Source organism: Corvus hawaiiensis, chromosome 10, assembly GCF_020740725.1.
Source record: "Corvus hawaiiensis isolate bCorHaw1 chromosome 10, bCorHaw1.pri.cur, whole genome shotgun sequence".
NCBI lineage: Eukaryota > Metazoa > Chordata > Aves > Passeriformes > Corvidae > Corvus > Corvus hawaiiensis.
Window position 1 is genome coordinate 28,763,384 of NC_063222.1, and position 23,943 is coordinate 28,787,326.

General features: G+C 46.7%; 2 long non-coding RNA genes across 3 annotated transcripts; both read left to right on the forward strand.

The window, feature by feature from the left end:
- Positions 1-6,439: 6,439 nt before the first annotated feature.
- Positions 6,440-8,426, forward strand: LOC125331041. Of its 2 annotated transcripts, none has more exons than XR_007205833.1 (4): positions 6,440-6,594; positions 6,679-6,719; positions 6,824-7,371; positions 7,987-8,426. It is a non-coding gene; the product is annotated as an uncharacterized LOC125331041 (long non-coding RNA). The 2 variants fall into 2 exon arrangements; XR_007205834.1 differs by having other exon boundaries at positions 6,824-6,893.
- An 8,653-nt stretch (positions 8,427-17,079) lies between these two features.
- LOC125330551 lies at positions 17,080-22,745 on the forward strand. Its single transcript, XR_007205602.1, has 3 exons — positions 17,080-17,266; positions 20,607-20,680; positions 22,439-22,745. It is a non-coding gene; the product is annotated as an uncharacterized LOC125330551 (long non-coding RNA).
- Positions 22,746-23,943: the final 1,198 nt, after the last annotated feature.

The window sequence follows — 23,943 nt, forward strand, 5'->3', positions numbered from 1 at the left end:
TTGTTCTTTGTCTTTGGTCTTAGGAGGAGATAAAGCCAGATCTCAGCAGTTAAGGTCAAGTGAACGGGGTAAGAAGTCACTGGTGGTAAGAACCACTTGTTATTTTTTGGGTGCCAAGTTCTGGTACAGCTCTAAGCATCCGTTGTCCTTTGTGTGTTTCAGGCGGTCCCCTTGTATTACGCCAAACTCCTCACTGACTGGCCGACAGCTCCATCTCAACGCCCTCGTGAGTTCTCTGCAAGTATCACAGGACTCTGCGATGAGGCCTTTACCTTTTCCATGTGAAGGTACTGTCCGGGTAGCCTTTGGCCATGGCTGAGGAGTTGCGGCAAGTCGGGGGGGGAGGGAGGGAGGGATGGAGGGAGGAGGAGCGAGGGCCCACTCAAGCTTCAGCAGTGCCACATCACCTCGTCTCCACTCAACCCAGGTATACCCTGTGATGACGGCGTTGGCCTCGGAGCTTGGCCGAAGCGTGCGGCCCGAGGACACTGGCCTTTTTCGGAGACAGTGAGTAGTGGAATTGTTGGGGTTTGGCCAATGTGCCACAAAGTTCCTGTACTGATGTTTGGTTTGCTTTCTTGTAGCCATCTAAGAGACAACAGCCTGGCAATTGCAGGAGCTTCCAGGATGGTGAGGCGGTCTTTTTTCATCCCACGTGGATTGAGATCCCCAGACGTCCGAGAGATAAGTCAAGGGGATGAAAGCGGAGTATTGAGTTGGGGCTCACCGGGAGGGTTTTTTGTGTCAGCTTTGGAGATGGGGATACCCAAGAAGGGGTGCCTTAGCCTGCATAAGGCCAAGGTCTCACAGTTGATTACAATGCTGAGGTGCACAGGGCAGAGCAATCTGAGTGCATGTTGGGTCACTTGTCTATTGTATATTCTGTGTCTTTTGGGCATCTTGTGTCACAGGTCTTTTGCCTTAGCCCTTCAATTGCTTGCAGTCATGCTTTCTGCCGAGAGTTCTCTCTCCTCGTTGCATCCTCTTGTTTGTCATAGCCTGTGTCACGGGTGCCTGCGTGGGTTTGGCCCACAGCTGCTCTGCCCTGTTGCATACCCTGACATACAGGTGTATTAGAATGAGGCCCAAGGCCTTTAAATCTGTAATGTAGGGTGTAGTCTGGCCTCTAGATGATATTCCGAGATTGACACAAGATGGCTGGAGCTGTTAAGTTCTCGTGCAGCCCTTTGACTTCTGTCATCGCTTTCTTGCAGATGCAGACGGATTAGAATCCGTGGCAGAGCGCCCCATACCGGGTGAGGGGGTTCCCGCATGAAGGTCGGTCACCGTTTGTGTTTGCAGAGCAAGTGTATATGGTGGCTGTGTTACAGCATTGTTCTTTGTCCTTGTTCTTAGGAGGAGATAAAGCCAGATCTCAGCAGTCGAGGTCAAGTGAACGAGGTAAGAAGTCCCTGGTGGTAAGAACCACTTGTTATTCCTTGGGTGTCAAGTTCTGGTACAGCTCTAAGCATCCGTTGTCCTTTGTGTGTTTCAGGCGGTCTCCTTTATTACGTCGAACCCCTCACCGACCGGCTGACGGATGCGTCTCACCGCCGTCGTGAGTCCTCTGCAAGTATCATGGGACTCTGCGACAAAGCCTTTAGCTTTTCCATGTGACGGTACCATCCAGGTTGCCTTTGGCAATGGCCGAGGAGTTGCAGTAAGTTGGGGAGGGAGGGAGGAGGAGCGAGGGTCCGCTCGAGTTTCAGCAATGCCACATCACCTCGTCTCCACTCAATCCAGGTATACCCTGTGACAATGGCATTGGCCTTGGTGCATGGCCAAAGCGTGCTTTCCGAGGGCCCTGGCCTTTTTTGGAGGCAGTGAGTGGCAGAACTGATGGGTTTTGGCTGAGGTGCCACTAAGTTCATGCACTGATGTTCGTTTGCTTTTGTTTATTGTAGCTGACCAAGAGATAACCAGCCCGATGAAGACATGAGGTTCCCACCTGGCGAGGTGGCCTTCTTTTGCACCCGAGGCAGACTGATATCCTCAGACATCCAGGAGATAAGTCGAGGCCTGCGACCCACAGAGGGGGTGAAAGCAGGGTGTCGAGTTGGGACTCACCGGGAGGTATTTTTGAGTCAGATTTGGAGGCGGGGCTACCCAAGAAGGGGCCCCTTAGGCCCCATAAAGCAAAAGTCTTGGTTTTGATCACGGTGCCGAGGTGCGCAGGGCAGAGCGGTCCCGGTACATGTCACTAGTCTATTGTGCGTTCTCTGTCTTTTGTGCATCTTGTGTCGCAGGTCTTTTGCCTTAGCCCTTTGAGATGCTTATCGCAAACGCTGGGCATTATTCTTAGCGTCTCTGTTCTTGGTGTTCCTCAGTGCGGTGCCGATACCATTGATCCTTTGACTCGTGAGCTTGGAGGTGCATCAGCATCACGTCTCTCTTCAGCGACATTGAGTCGGGTGTCTTTTCAGGTCTTGTTCTGAGCTGCATCGACAGCTGTGCACTGCAACGATCCATTATAGGGGATGAGGACTTGTAAGAATGCGAAGATAGCTAGAGGATTCCGCCCGTCCAATTCTCGGGCATCCATCTTTGCAGTTCTTGGAATAAGTCCTTCTGTTATCATCCTCTTCTGCCAGGGTTCGTGCAGCCTCCTTGGCTCCCCGTCGGTCTCGCCTAGGTCATCTCATTCCGCATTTGCTCGGTCCTTGTGATCATCTAGCCCAGAGTTTTCTCTCCTTGTTGCATCCCCTTGTTTGTCATCTTCTGTGTCACGGGTGCCTGCGTGGGTCTGGCCCAGAGCTGCTCTGCCCTGCTGCATACCCTGGCATATAGGTGTAATAGAACAAGGCCCAAGACCTTTAAATCTGTAACGTAGGGTGTAGTCTGGCCTCTAGATGATATTCCTAGATTGACACAAGATGGCTGGAGCTGTTAAGTTCTCGTGCAGCCCTTTGACTTCTGTCATCGCTTTCTTGCAGATGCAGACGGATTAGAATCCGTGGCAGAGCGCCCCATACCGGGTGAGGGGGTTCCCGCATGAAGGTCGGTCACCGTTTGTGTTTGCAGAGCAAGTGTATATGGTGGCTGTGTTACAGCATTGTTCTTTGTCCTTGTTCTTAGGAGGAGATAAAGCCAGATCTCAGCAGTCGAGGTCAAGTGAACGAGGTAAGAAGTCCCTGGTGGTAAGAACCACTTGTTATTCCTTGGGTGTCAAGTTCTGGTACAGCTCTAAGCATCCGTTGTCATTTGCGTGTTTGAGGTGGTCCACTTGTAGTACACCAAAACCCCTCACCGACCGGCCGCCGGATGTGTCTCACCGCCCGCGTGAGTCCTCTGCAAGTATCGTGGGACTCTGCGACGAAGCCTTTACCTTTTCCATGTGAAGGTACTGTCCGGGTAGCCTTTGGCAACGGCCGAGGAGTTGCGGCAAGTCGGGGAGGGAGGGAGGGATGGAGGGAGGAGGAGCGAGGGCCCACTCAAGTTTCAGTAATGCCACATTAGCTCGTCTCCACTCAACCCAGGTATACCGTGTGGTGACGGCGTTGGCCTCGGAGCTTGGCTGAAGCGTGCGGCCCGAGGACCCTGGCCTTTTTAGGAGACAGTGAGTAGTGGAATTGTTGGGTTTTGGCCGGTGTGCCACTAAGCTCGTGTACTGATGTTCGGTTTTCTTTATTGTAGCTGACTGAGAGACAACAGCCTGGCAATGGCAGGAGCTTCTGGGACGGTGGGAGGCGGCCTTCTTTTGCTCCCCAGGAAGATTCACATCCCCAGACGTCCGAGAGATAAGTTGAGGGATATGACCCACGGAGGGAATGAAAGCGGCGTGTCGGGTCGGGGCTCTCTGGGAGGGAGTTTTGAGTCAGCTTTGGAAATGGGGGTACCCAAGAAGGGGCGCCTTAGCCCGCGTAATGGAAAACTCTTACGTTTGATCACAATGCTGAGGTGCGCAGGGCAGAGCAGTCCCAGTGCGTGTTGCGTCGCTTGTCTATTGTGTACGCCGTGTCTTTTGGGTGTCTTGTGTCACAGGTCTTTTGCCTTAGCCCTTCGATGTGCTTGCAGTCATGCTTTCCGCCAAGAGTTCTCTCTCCTCTTGGCATCCTCTTGTTTGTCATCTCCTGTGTCACGAGTGCCTGCATGGGTTTGGCCCACAGCTGCTCTGCCCTGCTGCATAGCCTGGCCTATAGGTGTATTAGAACAAGGCCCAAGGCCTTTAAATCTGTAATGTAGGGTGTAGTTTGGCCTCTAGATGATATTCCTAGATTGACACAAGATGGCTGGAGCTGTTAAGTTCTCGTGCAGCCCTTTGACTTTTGTCATCACTTTCTTGCAGATGCAGACGGATTAGAATCCGTGGCAGAGCGCCCCATACCGGGTGAGGGGGTTCCCGCAGGAAGGTCGGTCACCGTTTGTGTTTGCAGAGCAAGTGTATATGGTGGCTGTGTTACAGCATTGTTCTTTGTCCTTGTTCTTAGGAGGAGATAAAGCCAGATCTCAGTAGTCGAGGTCAAGTGAACGAGGTAAGAAGTCCCTGGTGGTAAGAACCACTTGTTATTCCTTGGCTGCCAAGTTCTGGTACAGCTCTAAGCATCCATTGTCATCTGTGTGTTTTAGATGGTCCACTTGTAGTACGCCAAAACCCCTCGCCGCCGGCTGACAGACCTGGCTTGCCGCCCTCGTGAGCCCTCCAGAAATATTAAGGGACTCTGCGACGAAGCCTTTAGCTTTTCAATGTGACGGTACCATCCGGGAAGCCTTCGGCAACGGCCGAGGACTTGCAGTGAGTTGTGGAGGGAGGGAGGAGCGAGGGCCCCCTCAAGTTTTGGCGATGCCGCATCACCTTGTCTCCTCTTAACCCAGGTATACCCTGCGACGATGGTGTTGGCCTCGGAGCTTGGCCAAAGTGTGGGGCCCAAGGACCGCGGCCTTCTTAGGAGATGGTGAGGGGCAGAACTGACAGGTTTTGGCTGAGGTGCCACTAAGTTCATGCACTGATGTTTGTTTGCTTTTGTTTATTGTAGCTGACCAAGAGATAACCAGCCCGATGAAGACATGAGGTTCCCGCCTGGCGAGGTGGCCTTCTTTTGCACCTGAATCAGATTGACATCCTCAGACATCCAGGAGATAAGTCGAGGCCTGCGACCCACAGAGGGGGTGAAAGCGGGGTGTTGCGTTGGGACTCACCGGGAGGCATTTTTGAGTCAGATTTGGAGGTGGGGATACCCAAGAAGGGGCCCCTTAGGCCCCATAAAGCAAAAGTCTTGGATTTGATCACGGTGCCGAGGTGCGCAGGGCAGAGCGGTCCCGGTACATGTCACTAGTCTATTGTGCGTTCTCTGTCTTTTGTGCATCTTGTGTCGCAGGTCTTTTGCCTTAGCCCTTTGAGATGCTTATCGCAAACGCTGGGCATTATTCTTAGCGTCTCTGTTCTTGGTGTTCCTCAGTGCGGTGCCGATACCATTGATCCTTTGACTCGTGAGCTTGGAGGTGCATCAGCATCACGTCTCTCTTCAGCGACATTGAGTCGGGTGTCTTTTCAGGTCTTGTTCTGAGCTGCATCGACAGCTGTGCACTGCAACGATCCATTATAGGGGATGAGGACTTGTAAGAATGCGAAGATAGCTAGAGGATTCCGCCCGTCCAATTCTCGGGCATCCATCTTTGCAGTTCTTGGAATAAGTCCTTCTGTTATCATCCTCTTCTGCCAGGGTTCGTGCAGCCTCCTTGGCTCCCCGTCGGTCTCGCCTAGGTCATCTCATTCCTCATTTGCTCGGTCCTTGTGATCATCTAGCCCAGAGTTTTCTCTCCTTGTTGCATCCCCTTGTTTGTCATCTCCTGTGTCACGGGTGCCTGCGTGGGTCTGGCCCAGAGCTGCTCTGCCCTGCTGCACAGTCAGGCCTATGGGTGTAACAGGGCAAGGCCTGGGGGCTTGTAATTTGTGGTGTAGGCTGTAGTTTGGCCTCTAGATGGTATTCCTAGATTGACACAGGATGGCTGGAGCTGTGAAGTTCTCCTGCAGCCCTTTGACTTTTGTCATCACTTTCTTTCAGATGCAGACAGATTATGACTGTGGCAGAGTGCCCTGTACCTGGAGAGGGAGTTCCTGTAGGAAGGTCAGTCACTGTTTGTCTTTGTAGGGCAAGCATAAATGGTGGCTGTGTTACAGCATTGTTCCTTGTCTTTGTTTTTAGGAAGTAAAGCTGGATATTGATGTTTAAGGTCGATGGAGTGAGCTAAACGGCGACTGGTGGACAGAAGGTGTTGGTATTGCTCCAGTATCAATGTCTGCTTCAGCTCTAAGCATCCACTGTTGTTTGTTCCTCTTCAGCGGTCCACTCGCAAGATGTCCTGGCCCAGAATGCCAGGGGCCAGGTGGGTGCAAGCTTAAGGTATTGGTGTGGCACACTTCAGTCGGAGTGGGGCGGTTGTGATTTCAGTCTCTCAGCCTGTTTTTTTGCTTTGTTTCTTTGCAGGTGCTGCTGCCGCCGCCCTAGGCGTGCCAAGGAACAGAGGCGAGCAGGCCACTCGGCATTTAGGCGGGGCGACTAATAAGAGAGCGGTATGCGGCGGCGTGTCAAGCGTGTACCTTTTCACTTTGCGGGTATCGTCCAGGCCATCTCCAGAGTCGGATGAAGATTTGAGGTGTGCCGGGGCAGCAGTGTGGAGGAGCCCTGGGGATTAATCTTCTGGAGGGCGATAGTCATGTTTTCTGTTTTGTCGTCTTAGGTACGATGAGCCGGTGTGGAGCTCAAGTTTGGAAACGGCCGGTAAGCGATTAGCCTCGGCAGTTAAGAGGGAGGGGGGTGTTGCGGAAGGGGTCACTTCTGGGACATCTCATCGCAGTCTGAAGTTTCTTTTTGAATTTTCGCAGCCTCCAAAGCGGACTACAGGCAATGTACTGATGTCCACACCGCCCACGTGTTCTTTTCTGTCGAGCACAGGTTTTTTCCGCTCATCTCTGAAAGCTAAGTGTTGGGACCCGTGGTCTGGAGAAGGGAAAAGCCTTTGGAATCACAGGAGGCAATTTGAAGTTAGCTTAGAGGAGAGGGCTGTAGCGGGCCGGGCCCCTTGGAAGTAAAGGGAGAAGGTTTCTCCTCAGCATCACCCGACCCTTTGCCGGGCACAGCAGTTCCATACCCACGTTTTTGTGAGCTTTGTGTCATCTGCCGTCTTTGAGTCTCCATGTCATCGCGGGTCTTTTCGCCCGAGGAGCTCGCCTTCGGGTCCCGAGCGGTCACCCGGCAGTCATCACCTCTTTCTCTAGGCCTACTGAGCTTCTTGAGCATCCTCTTAACAGCTTTGGCACTAACTTCTTGTAAGGAGTTGTTTCACCATCACGTGCTATTGCCGTAGAGCCTTTTTTCCTTTGGCATCGTCGCTTTCTGGGTCATCTTGCAGCAGGAATCTTGGGTCCATCAGGTGAAACTGCTGGGCAGTTTTAACTTTTCTCTGTGTTACGTAGTTTGTGTCTATGTTGTGTAGTTTGTGTCCATCGTCTTCCGTGTCATAGGGCTTTGTTATGTCTCAATGCTTTATCGGCAGCGGGGGGGGTCTCTGCTCACCTACTTTTCCAGACCGGGCTTATTCCAGCATCTTTACTTTTTTACTTTTTGAGAACAGAGGAAGTACAGGAGATGTTCTCATCTATCTTCCGTCTCACTTTCGGTAGTGCCTTCTGTTCATGTCCTATTCCCTTGCACTTCTTTACAGAGCGTATTAGACCCTCCTCAGGTGACCACGGTAGTTCCGTAGGTTCCGTCGCCTTAAAGCGTATCGGGCTCGAGAATTAATCTTCCGGAGAGTTATCTCAAGCCCTCTCGTCATCTTTGCTTATATCCGGCGCACCGCCTTGTCCATGAGCTATTTATGGCTGGAGCTGCCCTGCCCTGGCAAGGTCACAGTTAAGAAGAGCAGTTAGAAAACTTAAAGGTTCCTATCTTTTCTATGGGATTCTGGGTAGAAAATTTATGGGCCTGGCACGGGGACAGCTCCTAGCCTTCGGCCCCTCACCGACCGCCTCACCTTGTCTCGCAGGTCCCCGAGGCGGCTTCGGATCTCTGCCGTCACCGATGCTACTGATTTTTTTTTCGAGGATCAGCAGCTGGAAGATGTGCTGAAGCATCTCCATCAGTAGAGCGTTTTGAGGAAGGGCTGCAGTCAGTGCGTAAGCTGAAGAGTGTGAGAGTGTGTGACTGTCTGTGTCTGTCTGCGAGAGCTTGTCTGCCTGTGAGAGCGTGTGTGTTGACCGGTTCTAATGTCACGTGTGTGATTTTTGCCTTTCAGGTTTTTCAACACTAAATTTTTAAATTTAGAATTAAAAAAATCCCAGCTGCGTTGGGTTTTTTTTCCCCCCCCAGCTGGGTTTTTTTTCCCTCGGTCTTGGCCGGTCTGCGAGGCGACATTCATCGCCAAGGTTTGGGTGGGGACCCTGCCGGCGCCAGGGTTTTGTCAGGCAGGACAATTTGGAGGCTCCCGGGAACCACATTCCCGTGGAGTGCCGAGAGTTAGCGGAGGGCTTGAGATGAGAGCGAGGGCGGGTTTGTGTGGAAGCTAAAGGAGGTGCGGGTGGTGGATGAGTGTTGCGTTCTCCACATGTTGCTGTTGTTTTGGGTTTCCTATAACAATAAAAGAAAATGGAATAAATGCCCCAGAAATAGAAAAATTTTTATTGTATTGATATGTATTTGGCTTGCATTGCCCTGTATTGTTCTGTATTTGTGTTTGCCATTGCGTTTCCATGTATTGCTCTGTATGTAAATTGGACTTTTACTAGAGTGTGTACGGATTGTATTCGTACTTGCGTTTGTATATGTTATTTCCACCTGTTTTGCTGAAGTGTAAGTAAAAAAAATTCATTCAACACAGATGACGAAATATACCCTATTCCTCTCACTCCCCACCTTTTGGTTCCTGTCTTTCTTTGGTTTAGTAATTTTTTTGCTGTGTTTCTTGCTTTGCTACTCATCTTGGCTTTACTTTTCAGTCTATTCCTCGCTTTACTTTTTCTGACTTTCTTTCTGTCTCTGTTTCTAACTCTCTTGCTCTTTCTCAGTTTCTCTATGTCTCTCTCTAGCTCTATTTTTCTTCAGCTCTATTTCTCTTTTTCTCTTTAACGCTATTTCTCTTTTAAACTTGCTTTCTTTTTTTCTGAAACCCTATTTTTCTCTATTCCTTTTTCCCTCTAAATCTATTTTTTTCTCTATTTCTTTTTGTTTTCTCTCACTTTAACTTTCTTTCTGACTTTCTTTATTTCTGACTTTCTAGTGACTTTCTAGTTTTCTTCCTAAATATCTCTCTAACTTTCAAAAGGTCTTTCTACCTTTGTTCGTTTCTAACTTTCTACCTTTCTACCTTTGTTTGCTTCCACCCTTCTTTCTAACTTTGTTTCTTTCTGCCTTTCTAACTTTGCTTCTATCGTTCTTTTTTCTAAATGTCTATGTTTTTAACTGTCTTTGTTTCCATCAAACTTTCCAGCTTTCTAACTTTGTCTGGTTCTAAATTTCTACCTTTTTAACTTTCTTTGTTTCTAACTTTGTAGCTTTTGAAGTTTCTACATTTCTAATTTTGTTTCTAACTTTCTACCTTTCTAATTTTATTTCGTTATAACTTGGTTTGTTTCTACCTTTCTAAATTTTTGTTTCTAGCTTTATTTTTTTCTCACTTTCCACCTTTCTGCCTTTCGAAATATCTACCTTGCTAACTTTCTACATTTCTAACTTTGTTTTTGACTTTCAACCTTTCTAACTTTGTTCTTTTCTAACGTTGTTTATTTCTAACTATCTACCTTTCTAAATTTGTTTCTAACCATATTCATTTCTAACTGGTTTTGGTTCTAAATTATTTCCTTTCTAATTTTATTTCTTGATAAATTGGTTTGTTTCCAACTTTCTATCTTTCTAAATTTTTTTTGTTTCTAACTTTGTTTGTTTCTCACTTTCTATCTTTCTAACTTTCTTCTTTTCTATCTTGATTTGTTTCTAACTTTCTACCTTTTTAATTTTCTACCTTTCTACCTTTGTTCTGTTCTAACTTTGTTTGTTTCTACTTTTCCACCTTTCTAAATTTGTTCTGTTCTAACTTTGTCTCTAATTTTCTACCTTTCTAAACTTGTTTCTTTCTAACTTTCTGCCTTTCTAACTCGGTTGGTTTCTAACTTTCCACCTTTCTAAGTTTGTTTGTAACTTTTTATCTTTCTAACTTCCTACCTTTTTAACTTTGTTTGCTTCTTTCTACGTTTCTAACTTTGTTTCTTCCTTTCTAGCTTTCTACCTTTACCTTTCAAAATTTCTACCTTTCTTAAATTAGTTTATTTCTTATTTCTTTTTTTCTAAGTTTGTTTGTTTCTGCCTCTAATTTTCTGCCCTTCTAACTTTTTACCTTTCTTTCTACCTTTCTAACTTTGTTCCTTTCTAACTAACTTTGGTGGTTTATACCTTTGTTTCTTTTTACCTTTCTACCTTTCTTCTTTTCTAATATTTTGTTTCTATTTTTCTACCTTTCTAACTTTGTTCTTTTCTTACTCTGGTTTCTAACTTTCTACCTCTGTAAATATAAATTTGTTTGTAACTTTGTTTCTTACCTTCTGCCTTTCTAACTTTGTTTCTTTCTAACTTTTTACTTCTCTTTCTACATTGTAAACCTTATTTCTAATTTTATACCCTTCTAACCTTCATTGTTTCTAACGTTCTACTTTTCTAGCTTCCTACTTTTCTAACTTTGTGCCTTCCAAACCTTTTACTACTCTAATTTTCTACATTTCTGACTTTATTTCTAGCTTTCTGCCTTTCTAACTTTCTACCTTAGTTGTTTCTAACTTTTTTTGGTTCTTATTTGTAGTTTTCTTAAGTTTTCTGGTTCTTACTCTGTACCTTTCTAAACTTACTTATTTCTTCTTTTCTTCCTTTCTAACTTTATTATTTGTGTCTTTCTGCCCTTCCAACTTTGTTTTTATTTTTCATCTTTCCTTGTTTTTTTCTCCATTTTTAACTTTTTCCTTTCTAACTGTGTTTGTTTCTTGTGTTCTACTTTTCTCACTTTGTTGTTTTCTAATTTTCTTTGTTTCTACCTCTCTATGCTTCTAACCTTGTTTCTATCTTACTAATTTTCTAATTGACTACGTGTGCTGGTTTGGCCAAATTTAGAAATATATCCTCTGAGAGAAGGCAGGCTGCAAACCACCCCTCCCCCACCAGGTTTGGGGGGGAAAAAAAATATCCTCAAAGGAAAGCGAAAGAGATAAAAACGTTTTATTTAACAAACACACAGAAAGAGGATAACGACGCTAAATAATAACACTTCTCTCTCTGCTGAGAGAAACCTGGGAAAATTTCAGAGTCCTGCTGTAGATCTCTCTCTCCTCGGAGCTGGGACGGGGCATTGGGCCCACCTCCAGGGCCAAGGCCTCAGTGGAAATTCCTCCCGATGTATTCTGATGTTGAGCAGTCCAGCAGAGGAAAAAAAAATATCAAAGTCCCAGGAAAACAAAAGTTCGGCTGTCCGTCTCTCTCTGGAGAAAGAAAAAGGAGCTGAAAAACCGGCCGAAAGCAAGCAGGGTGCTTTCCCCACTCTCGCTCTGCTGCCGCAGCTGACCAAAAAGTCTCTGCCTCTGTGTGACCTTGAACAAGCTGCAAACTCCTTTGAAGAAGTTTTGCTCAGGTTTCAGCCTCCCTCCCCCCTCCCCCCCCCAGCTCAGTTTAATGGCACAGAAAGGCACAAAATTAATTTCTGGGCATGGGGCAGCGATAGGGGATACACATCACAAAGTGAGACACTATGTTTTGAACTTCCTACCTCTCTAACTTTGGTTTTAACTTTCTACCTCTCAAACTTTTTTCTCTTCTAAATCGGTTTGTTTCTAACTTCCTACCTTTCTTACTTTCTACATTTCAAACTTTACAGGTTTCTAACTTTCTATTTCTTAACAGAAAGTCAAAACGCAGGAAAAGCGCCAGAACCGCAAACAGGCTCAGGTACAGCACGGCCTTTGCGGGTCACTGTCACACCGTTCTCTACTTTCTCTGCCCCTTCTCTATGACCTTTTTCCTTCAATTTTCTCTTCCAGCCCCCTAGTTCTGTCTAAAACAATGCATCTAAACAATAATAGAGATAACAATACATCAAGTTCAGATAAAGGCACTGAAGTCAACAGTTCTGATGTTACGACCTTCTCACAGATAACACAAGTTTCCGAAGAACTCTCTCGGAACAGGTAAAGAAGAGAAAGCGCACAGACTTTCAATGCAGTACTCTAAAACCGACGAGAGATTTAGTCTCTGTCGGAGCCAAAGCTCCTCTGGACTCGGGCCCAGAGGGAAGCCAAAGCACAGGGATCGAATTAAAACCTTTGGACAGGCTGAGCTACATGAAGCCACACCAAAGTGAAATAGAAAGATAGATTTTTAACTTCAATAGAAATATATGCTAAGTGCCTTAAACATTAAAAAGCCGTAGCAGAGACCTTAAACACAGTTCTTGCCGCAGCAGCGTTACCTTTTCACGGAATTCTTTACTTTAGACAAAATATAGATAGAATTACACCGTTCATATTTTTTAGATAGAGCGTTCACATAAACAATAAGAGCCGATAGAAACTGCATATGCAAATCTGTGTAATACCTAGGTAGTACTTGTGTAAGGCTTACCGCTGTTAGAATTAGGCCAGGATAGGTTAAGAAAAACTAGAATCGTGTATTAATCTTATCGGTCAGTTAAGAAATATAATCCACACTTCTGTAAGAAAAAAAATAGAGCGTATAGTACATTGTATAGAGGGTATCATGTATAGTGTGTATAGTATATAAAGCATATAGAACATATAGAAGAGGCTGTTTTTGCCCGCTGTTGCTGCTGCTGCTTGGCTTTATCACGTAACCCCCTTTGAACTCTGCCTTCAAGAAAACTATGATACTATGAAATAAAGAACTTAGCAGAACAGCAGCCTCCTCTGCTCCGTTACCCTGGTCCGGGAAGGACGGTTACCCCGTCAAAAGCTCAACAAGTCTCGTATATCAAATCTCAAAAGTTACATGCATACTTATCGAACGCTTTATAGTTTAAAAAAATATTTCAAAAACCAACCCAAATGATGCCATGAACATTTTTTTGCCTTTTCTTTTATACCCCTGTTATACCTTTTTACAGCTTCTGTATTCCTAGTGCTTTTTGCCTACATTCTTGGACTTGTTTGTTAAGCTAAGAGACTAAACATTTTAGAAGCTTCGTAGCTAGGGATCAGCGTGCCCCAGACCCCAAGGTCCTCTCCAGAACATATTCTGTAAACCAAGATAGAACCATCCAGGGGAAGGTTCCTTGGGGAGGGGGGGCTCACTTGAGCCTCTCATTGGGGAATCTTTGATAGATATGTTAATTAGTAAAGCCTATAATGTTATACCCAATGCTGGGGGGGAGATGGGGAAGACAGACACAGGAAAAGACTCGGCGGGGTGCATCTCGATGCATATGACCTGGACGCGTACACCTAAGGATCCTTAAAAATAAATACCAAGGTAAAATCCCTTTTCCCCTTCTAACCCGGTATGCCTCTTGATTTTAAGACCAGGAAAAGGCATCACTGACAGTTTACCTGCACCTGGCATCAACTATCTATTATCTATGGAAAGGAAAGCCCGGTGCCTCAGCGTGTCAGGTGCAGACAACGAGCCGTCCAGGGAAGGAGCAGCAAATCCTTTCTGCATCTGCCCTCGCACCCGGACCGGCAACAACCCCAGGTGTGAGCCCTGAGAATGATGAGGGGGCAGAGCAGCCCCAGGTGTGAGCTGTGACGGTGAGGAGAGGGTGGCTCCTGCCGGGGGCCGTTTTAGGAGGGGTTTCCTCAGCTCACTTTTGCAGGGCTATGTCGGAGGAGAGGGGCTTACGGTGAACTCCTGGGGGGGTCTCTCACGAAAGGACGGTGAGAGCATCTCACAGGGTCTGGGGCAGCATTCGGATGCAGTTAGATGTGGAGCATTGCCAAAGGAGGTGCCAGGCAGCTGCAGCTAAGCAGGTGAGCCGGTGCGTGGGTTTGAGGGGGGGGGGGGGGGGGGGGGTTCTTTCTCTTTTTCCCTTCTGATTTCATCTTGCCAGTCCCTCCCCCCGTGCCCTCAAAAAAAATGGGGATTAAGAGAACAAAAGGAGTTTAAATGGAGGGAAGAAACTCCTCCTTCATTATTGTCTGTGTTTGAACGAGGGGATCCCCCTTCCATTTTAAATGGAAGGGGAAAGCACGGATGTTACCATTTTATTGGTTTGAATTGAGGGTAACCCCTCCATTTTCATCAACCTAAGTTCTAAATTGTGGGGGAAGCCCCGCTGCCCCTGCTTTTTGAGGGTTTTAATGAAGGTAAAAATCGCCCTTTCCCCATCATTTGAGAGAGTTGAGGAAAACTCCTCTCTTTCTGTTATCTTAGAGCATTAAATAGAAAGGGAGAACACATTTATTTACCATTGTATTGGTTTGAATTGAGGTGAACAACCCCCGTTGCCTCAGTTTCAGGGGTTAAATTGAAAGAAACTCCGGCTTTTCCAGCATTTGAAAGGTTTGAATCGGAGCGTGCCACCCCATTTGAGGTCGCTTCGGCCATGCCCCGGCACCGAATGTCTCGCGCGGGAGCACTCCCGGCCGCTGGGGAATTTCTGAGGAGGAATGGGAATTTGGGGGCCGGGCCGCCGACAAGGACCGACGGAGCCGCGCCGGTCCGAGCCGCGCGGAGCCGAGGCGAGCGCCGGCGGGCGGGCGATGCGGCACGGAACCGTGTCGCCCCCGGTCGTCCCGCCCGCTCCGTGCCGTCCGTGCGCGGGGCTCGGGCGCCGCCGGGTCCCCCTCGGCCCGGCACCGGTGCCGCTCGGCAGGCGCCGGAGGCGGGCGGGGGTCTCCTGGCGCGGGGCCGCCCCCGCCTGCCGGAGGAGCCGCTTCCCTGCCGCGAGCCGCGCTCCGCCCGGTTCTGGCAGCGCGGGGCCGCCCCCGGGCGCCGAGTGCCGCCGGTGCCGTGGGTCTCGTGGTTTTTCCGGTCCCCTCGCACTGTGGAACGGCGGCAGCCCGGAGCGAGTCCCAGCAAGGGGCGTTGAAGCACGCCTGCGGCTTGTCCGCTTCATAGCTTGCTTGTAAAGAGCCACCGAAAGGAACAATGGAAAAAAAACCAACCCCGATCCCCCAGGCTTTTTATCTGGGAGCTTAATTGGTATTGCTCTTTAACTGAGCCACGGCTTTAAATAATGAATGATTCAGCAGCCTCTGAGATAATCCTTGTCCCCTCTGTCTTGACAAGATTAGGGTGAATTCGGCTTCTTAGGTTGTGTAATTAGCATCTGCTGTCTGAACTAACATTTGCTGTCTCCCAATACTTAACTTGTGCTTACGTGAGTTAGTTATTGACTGCCCCTTCTTCAATACCCCCCTTTTCTTCGGTTATTTGTAATTCTTTACAAACCTTGCATGTCTTTAAAGTAAGAACTCTTCTCTGTCTTAGTTCTAAGTTTATGCTTGTGCCATGGAGCACAGGCATCGCGATTCCAGGTACATAATATCATACGACAGTAACTACTAATACAAACCCCAAGTAACAATGCAATAACACAAATAGCTATTACAAACAATTGTTTAAGCCAGGATAAGTTGGGTAACCATGCTGTAAGTTTGTCTCATACCTCTTCAAACCTTCAAGAACTGTAATCTAAGGTGATCTGATGCAATGTTCGCTTTGGATAAATAATTTTAACAGTTTTCTGTGTATGACTATGAGACCCTTTATCCTAGCCCACCCATCTGTGCTCATTTGTCCCTTGTCTTCTTGTGTCCAATTTAAATCATCAGTATCGTATGGTGGGTTTTTTTTGTTACTTATAAGGATGCTAGAAGGAATTAGAGCTAGGGCTTGGATCCGAACCCCACCGGCCACTGCCTTTGCTGTTTTGTCTGCCATAGCATTTCCCAGTTCAGGGATAGCGTTACCCTGGGACTGTCCCTTACAATGCATTATAGCCGCTTTTGAAGGTTTTACCGCTGCTTCCAGTAACTGTACAATTTCAGTAGCGTGCTTGATTTTTTCTGTGAGGTAAATAAACCCCTTTCTTTCCAGATAGCTCCGTGAGCGTGTACCACCCCAAAAGCATACCTCGAATCGGTCCCAATGTCGATAGGTTTTCCTTCGGCCAACGCCAAGGCTCGAGTTAGGGCTATTATTTCAGCCTTTTGAGCCGATGTCCCCACAGGTAACGGTTTTGCCTCAACGACAGCGTCTGCGGTTGTAACCGCATACCCAGCGAGCCGCTTACCATTCTCCACATAATCGCTCCCATCGGCGAACCGGTTTGCCGCATTTTCTAGCGGAGAGTCCTTTAGGTCCGGGCGGCCGGAGTAAACCGCCTCCACGGTTTCAACACGGTCGTGCCGTACAGGCTCCTCAGCAGCCTCGCCCTGGAGGTAAGCCGCTGGGCTTAAAACGTTAGTTACTTGGATACATTCTCCGATTCTGCTAGGACAGCCTGGTATTTGAGAAAGCGAGATGGGGTTAACCAGTGATTTCCTTTCTGTGTGAGCACTGCTGATACCGTGTGAGAGACAAAAACAGTTATCTCCTGTCCCAGCGTGAACTTGCGAGCTTCTTCTACGTTCAGGATCACGGCTGCCATTGCATGCAGGCAGGCGGGCTGTCCTCGGCCGACCGCTCGGAGAAATAAGCCACCGGCCTTTTGTACGGTCCCAGTTTCCGTGCCACGAGTCCCAGCGCCAGCCCTCGTCTCTCACGTGAGAGCAACGGAAAAGGTTTAGTGACATCCGGTATGCCCAGTGTCGGAGCTTGCATCAACTCACGTTTCAGAGTTACAAATGCGTTATTAGTCTCTGGTGTCCAGCATAGGTCAGTTCCCCCAGTCTCTTTTAGGAGTCGGTATAAAGGTTTCGCAATGAGTCTATAGTTGTAGATCCGTAATCTACGCCATCCCGTCGTTCCCAGAAAAGTTCTCAGTTCTTTGGTTCTTCAGTCGGCCAGGGCATTTGACAAATTGCCTCCTTCCCGTTGTCTCTCAAGGCTCTCTCCCCTCCTGCCAGTTCATACCCCAGATATGTAACGTTCTGGAGGACTAGCTGAGCCTTTTCAGGAGAGACTTTATATCTACCTAGTCTCAGAAAACTTAAAAGCGTTACAGTTCAGTTCTTGCAGTCTTCACAGGTCCTTGTTGCTATTAATAGATCATCAATGTACCGCAAGAGCGTACCTTCCCTTCCCCAAGCGGCGGCATCCAGGCTTCCAGTTCCTCGGCTAATCGATCTCCAAATATCACGGGTCTATTTTTGAATCCTTGTGGCAATACAGTCCACGTAGGCTGGCTTTTTCTCCCTGTTCTGGGGTTTTCCCACTCAAAGGCAAAAATTTCCTGACCGCTTTCAGCTAATGGCAGACAAAAGAAAGCATGCTTTAAATCTAAAACTGAAAACCACACTCAGTCACTTTGTAATTTTGTGAGTAAAGTGTCCTCAGGTCCTGAACTAATCAATAACTTCCATTTGGCTTTTGTACCGGTAGAATTGGGGTATTGCAGGAAGATCTACACTCCCTCAACAACTTCTGATCGATAAATTTACTAATTATTGGTTCCATTCCTACTCATGCTTCATGCCTTAGCGGATATTGTTTAACTGACACCGGTTGTACCCCTTCCAGTAGTTCGATAATCACTGGGGGAGCCCGTTTTGATCTCCCTGGAATTTCAACATCTCTTACTAATGGGATCATCTGATTTGTTATTTCACTATCTATGGGTATTTCTCTTCTTTCAGTCTTGTTTGTTTGGTCGGTTGTTTTTTTTTTTTTTTTTTTTTTTTTTTTCTCCTAGGCCTGAGTTGGTCAAAGAATGGGTTTTCCCTTTATCTTATCTTAGTGGTTTAACTTACACTTTAAAGTCCTAGTCAGGTATCTTCAGGAGGCTTCTTTGGTTGTAGCTTCTTTCTACAGTTTTTGTTATAATAATATTCTTACTCTGCTGTATAATTCTATACGTTATGAAGGATTAGTTTTTATGATACAGAACTAACACACAAAACATTTTCATACAAAATGTTCTCATGCAAACATATCTTTACATCAGGGCTATGCTTTGTTTTCCCGGAGACAGATTATAGCACTCTAGTCATTTAATCTTGACACCAACTACAAACTGTGGCTTTATTTTTGGTGGGATTAAAAATGAAATGAATTCTCTTTCAAATACAAAAAACCAATAGGTTTTTAGTTTTTTCCTTTTTACCTCAAGTAGCCTTTTTTTCTTTTTTTGGTGAATAAATTGCCTTCATCCCATTCTGCACCTACAACTGAGATTGCAGAATGTGCTATAAATAGGAGGGGTGAGGAAAAGTTAAAACATCCTCTTAAGACATATGGCATGAGATTGAACAGCACTTTAGTTTGAGAGCTGGTAGAAGGCTTTTCCGTATCCCTCTTGGTTTAGGAAGGGGGACTCAATCATTTCTCATGTAGCATTTGCTTGTGTTTTGTCAAGATTCTTTAATTCGTTAATTAGAAAATCCCAAAAATTTAGCCAGATTATAATAATTTTGATGTCGTCTTAGGCACAACAGGGAAGGTTAGTCCATATTTGTAGGATTTCAAATACGTATAGATTCTTATACCAACTCTCAGGATAATATTGGTTGAACCAAATTATACATCCCTAAGACCTTAGCCACACCATTTTTCAGTAAAAAGACAAAACAAGTTAGACAAAAATTAAACTCAAGAATATGTAGAATGCTTTAACTACTATTTGATCTTGCAAAATCAAGACTTGCAATGAAAGTCTTTTGCAATGTCGCTTGCAATGAAAACACAAACAAATTACAAACATTAACCAACTGACAATGCAAGCAATTATGGTGACACTTTAAATTTCCTTGGTTTTCACACAGCTCCATCTCATGTGTTGGTAGATTCCTAGAAAAGAAAAGTGAAAATCTGGCCCACTAGATCGATTATTACAAAAGAAGTGAAACTTTACGGGACTAACACAAAGTGACAGTGAAGCAACGGTCATCACATCTAGGCGTGATTTTGCTGCTTGCAGTTTCCTTGCTCTCAAACCGCTTTCTTTATCTTTGATGTCGGGACATTTGACATTCCTAGAAAAGAGAAAAGAAACAAACTTCCCCTCCCAAAAAAAGCCTGAGTGAAACAAGAGTTTAATTGCATTAACTTATTCAAGCGGAGTTTTAGTTTTTATTCTATGAAGTGCTTGTTGCACCACTTTTGTTGTCTCCCACAGGTTTTCGGTGGGGTTTCTTCCAATTGATTCTTCAGTGGAGGGAGCGAGACCGCTTTTAAAAGTTTTGCAAGAGTTGCAGTCTGTCAATCAGGCATTTGAGTTGCCTTTTTTCTTTTTTTAATAACCAATCGCATTTTTAGTAATCAATCATCTTTTAGTAACCAATTGTTCCTTATCTCAATTTTTTTTTTTTTTACCAAGTCCACCCCAGGAGTAGAGAGGTGACTAACAAATTAACCAAGGACAGACAGCAAAACATTCTCCCCATAGGTTTCTTTACAGCCCCCGCAGATGAGGCCGCACGACAAATACCTGGGCCCACACAGGGACAACACCATCCCCGCAAGGCAGGAGCCGCAGAATCGGCTGCAGGATTAGAATCCGCCAATTCTAGTTCTCCACAATAAACCACAGACCGGTGGCAGGGGAGGGTTCCCCAGGAGATAGGAACTCCGGATTCGCCTCAGAACCGAAACCCGCCAATTTTGGCTTTTCACAACAAAACACAAAAGGTGCAGGGGCACGGGTGCCCTCCAAACAGGAGCCTTTCGGCTCCGCACAAGCGCCACGTAACGGGAGCTTTACAGCTCCGCACAAAACACCAAGCAGGAAAGGGAACTAAACACCCAAACCTATTCACCGCAATGTCCACGATTCTTACGACCTCTGCCCTCACCTTTGGCATTGCTTTTGCCTTTTCCTCATCTCTTCTTACATACACTCGCTGTACTTTTCTAACCAGCTCCTCTCAAATTTCTCACTATTCTCTGCCGCTCTCCCCTTTAACATCATCTGCACTTTCATTTTCTGCCAAGTTCTTTATTCCTGCTCTTTCTAGTCTGATACCAAGCTCTCTCCTCTGGCAGCTTGGACACCACCCACTCCCTCTAGTAGAAGTACAATACCACTTTCTCTCACAATTAATACATGTACACAAATACAAGCTTCACAACTGTTTTCTCACACTTAACACGGGATTTCAAAAGGGAAATAAGATGGAGCTATATCAGAAAGGCGTCCGGGGTCTGGATGTTTTCAATTCAATAGCTAAAATCTTTCTCCTCTAAAATCCATCCCCCTTCGGACAGTAAGGTTGAATTCCAAACCGACGGTTTACGTGATTTACGCTCGTTCGCTCTTTGCCAAACCGCTTCGCTTTTCTCCGGCCGAGCCCGTCGCCGGGGTACGGAACCGCAGATAGAGCCTCTCGCTCGCTTTGTACTTTGACGGCACGTCTCATCCACTCTCACGCAGCAGCAGAATAGCAACAGACAAAACAAAAATAGCTGTACAATAGCACACGACAGTGGGGTCCAACCCCTTAAAGGTACCTTTCACACTGGGGTCCAATCCCTTTAGAAGTCGGGGTCCAACCCCTTAAAAGTACTTTTTTTCTTGCCCAGGACTAATTTTGGGAGGCCCAGTCTTCCTCGGGACTTTCAACCCACCCTCAGGGACTCGAACCCCGGACCTGCAGGTATTTCTGTGTTTAAAAGGAATAACAAATCCCTTAATTTGGTGCAGATGGTCCTTGTCTGCCCCCGCCATCAGCCGAAGGACAGCTGAGCTCCCCTTGAAAATTCAGGGTCGCGACCGGGAGGTCCGCTTAGCCCCGGATCCGGCAGCCCGGCAGAGAGGGTCCCGTCTCGGGGCGCCGGATGAATCGCGCCGCAACCGGGCCAGGAGACACTTCAGAGACAGAGTCAGAGAAGCAGGTATTTGCTTTATTTGGCGTGCCGGGCGCGCGGGGATCGCTCCTCCAAACGCACGCACCGGTGCTCCCTACAACACAGTATTAAGGGTTAAATTATGAATATTCATCACATTCCTTGGGACAGGTGCGGTTATACAAATTATTTCTCGGAAGTCATTAATATCATTAGCACACGGGCCACGCACACGCCGTACGTCCCGGCGGTCGCACCGAGGAAGGCTCGTCTTCTTCCTCGGGGGTCTTTCCGATGAAGGCCAGTAGTCATCCTCCCAGTGCACTTTTCACCTTTCTCCCTGGGCATGCGTAGTCCTTTGAGGAATGATTCAGCAGCCTCTGAGATAATCCTTGTCCCCTCTATCTTGACAAGATTAGGGTGAGTTCGGCTTCTTAGGTTGTGTAATTAGCATCTGCTGTCTGAACTAACATTTGCTGTCTCCCAATAGTTAACTTGTGCTTACATGAGTTAGTTATTGACTGCCCCTTCTTCACCAGACGGTGCCCATCAAACCGTGAGGTTCGTTTAAACCTCGTACGCTACTTTTTGAAGATGCAGGGTGGGTGAGGGCTCGTTGCCGTACTAGCGAACGGAATGCAGGAGGTTCTCAGAGTATCGGCATTGAAGTCGGAACGTTCAAGGATATCGGCGTGACGGTTCTCAGGGACGAATCTCGCGCCTGGAAGCCCGTAGCACGGTAGCGTAGGATACGACAAAGCAGGGCGCGAGGCACAGGCGGGGTAGGAATGGCGAAGCGCTTCATGCCGGCAGCTCAGTTTGGCGTCACCAATGTTTTCAGAGCGGAAGCGGATCGATTTGGTTCTGCTGCACTGGAACGGGATCCAAACCTTAGAAAGTATTTCTTTGTCCTTAGGCTGAAAAATATTGCCGCGCAGTATAGGAAAAGCGTCTACGAAGGACGTCCAGACTTCAGGCGGCTCTCTCGAAAGCCGTTTACGGCATAGGCAAAGTTACGGCAGTTCAGGGAGCGGGTATCCAGAGCCAGCCCTACAGCTGCCAGCTACAGCTCGTAGGCACACCTGAAGTCGCTTTCCGTTCAAGTTACAAAACATTATATACTTTTCTTTGCCAAGTATCTTAATACGTGACAACCAATAAGCACCATACACAATACTTTTACATTTGCTTATAGCCTATCATAGCTACTACCATTACCATATTATAGTCATTATTATCCAATCATGAGAGTAAGTTCCAATTTAAGCTTACAGTGGAAAATTCTCAGACCTTTCTTCTATTTGCCACATCGACGTGTCTTATCTGCCTGCAATATATCTCTTTTTTGGTAACAACATGTTTTCTAGTTACTTATGCTCTTCTTGAGACTTATTTACTTGGTGAAAAATAGGTCTTTGTTTGTAGTCACGTACCTTTGCCCTCATCCTAAAAATCTCCTTCCAACTCATCTCCAACCTTTGCCTTCTCAGCTATGCAGCGATCACTAGCGCAGCAAAACATCTTTTACTCTATATCAAAACTTGCTTTCGTTTCTATCTCATCCTCAGTTTCTACATTCAGAGGTCTTTCTGCCAAGCCTCCAGATCTGTGTAATTCCCTCGCCAAACTATCCTCCTCCCCAACGGCGCAGCACTCGTTGCCTCGCGCCTTCAGTTCATCGTGGAAAGCATTTATTTTAGCGAGCAAACGTTGTTGCGGCAGGCGCAGCGAAAAGCAGAAGAATTCTCGGTAAGATCATCTCGGAGAGCTCAAGCGCCGGCCAAAACCTCGCCACGTTCCGCCGTGACGCCACCGAGGGAGGAAAGAGCGTGAGGTGCAAAGCCCCGAGCGGAGCGGTAGGAAACGGGAGGACCGAAGAGGAGTCGGGCTAGGTACGGATTTAAACCGGGCCGGGTATAGGAACTGCAGAGTAGGAAGAGTCACTTAGCTGGAATTAATTTGTTTCAGGAAGTGTCTCATCATATAGTCTGCAACTTAACAGTTCCCATGCCAGGAACTGTTAATTGTAGAAGAAGACAGCAAACGAAGCCTAGAGACTCGACTGGGACGCCCCAGGTCCCTGCCAGGCGCGGATTACAAAAAAACCAAACCCTGAGGTTACAAAACCACTAAAAGCTCATCTTACAAAACACGGGGGGGGGGGGGGGGGGGGGGGGGGAAGCAAGCCTACAAATACACCAAAAAAACAGCCTACAAAAAAATTTTGGGTTTTGTTTTGTTTGTTATTTGTCTGGTATTTTGTTCCAAAATACCAGAATAACCTAGTTCAAAATCATAGAAACCCAAATTTCAAAATACCAGACAAACAGTTTCAAAAAACCACAGTACCCAGTTCCAAAATATTAAAATAACCTAGTTTCAAAATACCAGAGCACCACGTTCAGAGGCAGCAAAGTAACCCAGTTTCAAATTGCCAGAACACGTTCAGAAATACCAAAGTAACGCAGTTACAAATTACCAAGTTCCAAAATACCAAAGTTACCCGGTTTCCAAATATCGGAACACCGGGTTCCAAAATACCAAATTAATTCCATTTCAAAACAGCAGAATATCAAGTTCCAAAATATCAAAATGACCCCGTTTCCAAATATCAAATTTTAAAATACCGATTTTCAGATGTCTTGTACAGGCAGGATTCCCAAACCCACAAAAACGCAGTATTGTCAAAATGGGATCTGTGCTACCAAAATGGGTATTTTCTCCTCTGAAAAGCTTTCCCATAATGACTATCAATAGATGCATTTTTTTAAATTGTACAGCCAGATGTACAGTGTCATAGGTTAGCAAGCATAGTCCCGGAAGGGACGTCCTTGCTAAGGGGTGCTTACAGTTTCCTCTGGGAACTGGCAGAACCTATCAGCTGGCCAGTTTGAATATGGACAATTCTCTAAGCCACTTAAAGTTGTGACCACCTCTGTGATCCACATTTAAGAATAGGCAAACTCCCCCTCCAAGCTCTCTCTCGTTTCCGGTGCTGGCACAGGTGGCTGCGGGGCCTGTGTGGGGGCCAGCGGGCCGGGCCGGGCCACGGCCATCCTGGAGTCGATGGACC